General features: G+C 39.5%; 1 protein-coding gene across 2 annotated transcripts in view; it reads left to right on the top strand.

The window, feature by feature from the left end:
* FBXO36 (F-box protein 36) overlaps positions 1–3087 on the top strand; it is a 98277-nt gene that overhangs the window by 30637 nt on the left and 64553 nt on the right. The window lies entirely within an intron of this gene.

Raw genomic sequence — 3087 nt, 5'->3', positions numbered from 1 at the left:
CATAAATGCATAATAAGTATATATATAAAGATATGTTTAAATACAAGTAAATTAATGTAAAGTAAATCTAAAATGTTTACTAATACAACTCTGTAAATAGAAGTTAAAATATCAATATTATTTACATAAATAAAAGTTTGTATCTTTCAAAGTATAGTTTTATGCAGTTTATATCACACATTTGATGAGTTCTGATACCAAGAAAACTTCGTGTCACTTTCAACAATATAGTCTACTGGAAAAATCTCTCACCTTTCTTTTTTTAATTTTTTACTATTTATTTTTATTTATTTATGTATTTGGCTGCACCGTGTCTTAGCTGTGGCATGTGAGGTCTAGTTCCCTGACCAGTGATCAAACCCAGGACCCACGCATGGGAAGCTCAGAGTTTTAGCTACTGGACCACCAGAGAAGTCCCATCTCCCACCTTTCTTGATAAGTTGATGTTTTAATTTATTCAATAATTTATTCAATAAGCACTGACCAACTTCAACTTTGTGCCTTTCACCACAGGCACTTGGCAGGTTAAAAAAGTAATAACAATAACTAAGACTTGGAGATGGCTTTGTAGTCTAGTAGTAGTAACAGAAGATAAACAGGGTTCAGTGGACTCCATGCCCCCTGAATAAAAGGGGAGTATTCTGGGAGGAGGAGGAAACCAGGCAAGGACAGGTATCCCCTGCTTTTCAGAAAGATAAACATCAGTATCTGCTTTCACTAACTGAAACAAATCCAAAGTTTTCCACTTTTATGAAAAAAAAGTGAAAAGCAAAAATAATGCAGGGCGTCATTTTACAGTGGCCCCTTATAGAAGCAGCTCACACCCTGAGCTGCCAGAGTGGTGCTGCCAGGCTCCTTTCCCTGGAACCACACTCAGCATCTCAGCAGCGGTCACCATAGCTTTGAGCTGTGTGAGCATCTGGGCTTGACCTCGATTTATTTTGTGCATCCATTAACAAAGTGTGTCCCAAAGTCATTGCTGCTGCTTCACTTTATGCCATTCCAGTTTAGGAAAGATTGCGTAGGAACTTAGTACTTTCAGATTGGGGGGAGGGGTGGAGTAGCTGTAAAATAAAGATTGATGTGCCCTTAGATATGGAGGTTGACAGGATCCTAGTATTTGCAAGATGGATTCAGTAACATGATGCATGAAAATGAAAAATGAGGAAATAATGACAAGGAAGATGGTTGCTTTTTCCAAGAAATTTATTTATAAAGATAGGGAAAGCATGATCAAAAGATTGTTATAGTTATTGGAAAGGAAAGGTTTGAGCATGTGAAGGCTAAGAGGAAAGAGCTGATGGAAAGGGAGAAGATGACAAAATGGTATAATTAAAATAACATGAACTTTGCTGTCAGAACTGAATTAGAATCTTGTTTTTTAAAAAAAAATCTTGTCGTGCAACCTTAGCCAATGAAACCACCCCATGAATCTCACTTTTCTCAACTATAACATGAAAACCCGGCATATGAATGAAGTTTCTTCACTCATTCATATAATTATCTTTAATAGCAGGTGCTGAACATGCAGTAAAGGGAAAATACTTGTCCTTGCTTTCTGGGATCTTACAGACTGGAAGATGTAGTTGTAAAGAATATAAATCAGCAAACGTAAGGGAGATGTTTAGGAGGATAAAAAGTTTTTGAAGACCCGGTTATTGTTTGGATTTTGGTTTTTGGAGTTTGGTTATTGTTTGGAGTAAGAGAGGAATTTGTGCAGTAGACAGTGGTGTGGTCATGTGTCCTAATTGGATCAGAAACATGGGAAGGAATGCCTCCTTTTCCATGGTTGAGAGAATAAAGTGAAATGTGTAGAGCGCTTAGTGTCTCAACATGCTCAAGTCAATTTTGCTAACCATAATTATTAATACTAGTCATAGTATTAATAATACTAGTATTATTATTAATATTATTGTTGATTCCCATTTGGCAAACAGTGATGCCTGAAGGTCAGCAAAATTTTTCTTTAAAGTGTACAAGATAGGAAATACATGGGCTTTGTGGGCCATATATGGTCCCTGTTGTATATTCTTCTTTGTGTTTATGTCTTTTTGTTCTTTCCTTTTTTAAAATGTAGAAACCATTCTTAGCTCAAGCTGTGGGCATATTTGGCCTGCTGGCTGGAATGTGCCGAGTCCTAGCAATGCCATTTCCTGCACAACAATCAGGAAGAGGGGACTAGAGGGGAAGGCACTGAGGTGGCATATCCAGGTAGAGATGTCCTTAGGCCACAAGATCAGGGCTGGAGATATAGTGTGAATCATTGACACATAGATGGTAAGAAGCCAAGGAAAGAATCTTCGAGATGGAGGAGATCACCCAGGAAGACTGTGTAGAGTCTACCCAGGATGAGGAGGAAAGGGCCACAGATAGGACTACCGGGAGCCCTGTTCTCTAGGATCAGAGCCAAGGTCACAGCCCCAAGCAGGTTAACCAGACCCTCTACAAGAGGTGAACCAGTTTCAGTGCAGTGGCTTTCATGCTGTCACAGGTTATGCTTAGGGTCCCCTGGGAAGGCACATGGGAAAGGCATCTACCCAGCCTGGCCTTGAAACGGGAGCTCAAAATATGACACCTTAACAGTCTTGTGAGATGCCCAGGAATTAGCCAAGTATTCCAGGCCAAAGGAATAGCCAAAGCAGAGAGGAGAAGGACACAAATACAGTGCTGGTTTGTAGACAGATTAAGGCATACATAAGGCATAGTTGAATTGATATTTAGTGACTGATCAAATTGAAGAAGAAGTATAAAAGTGAAGAAGTATAGACTTTCCCAAGCTTTTGCAGGATTGAGATTGGGATATCACTGAAATAAGGACAATAAAAAATAAGTAAATCTACATAGTCTCTCTGCCCCTACTGGAGTGTCGACTCATGAATATAGGGATTTTTAATTAATTCCTACACTGCTGTGTCCCTAGCACCTAGAACAGTAAGTATGGGATGGCCCATGGTTGACACACAGTTTTGGGGTCGGGGGGAAGTTTGTTGTTGCTTGTTTTATTTTTCTTTTTTGACCACGCCACAGGCTTGTGAGATCTTAGTTCCTTGACCAGGGATTGAACCTGGGCCCTCAGCAGTGAAAGCA

Source organism: Moschus berezovskii, chromosome 2 (genome assembly GCF_049115385.1).
Source record: "Moschus berezovskii isolate FMDL1 chromosome 2, NW_MosBer_1.0, whole genome shotgun sequence".
Lineage (NCBI taxonomy): Eukaryota > Metazoa > Chordata > Mammalia > Artiodactyla > Moschidae > Moschus > Moschus berezovskii.
This window is presented reverse-complemented; position numbering and strand designations above follow the sequence as displayed.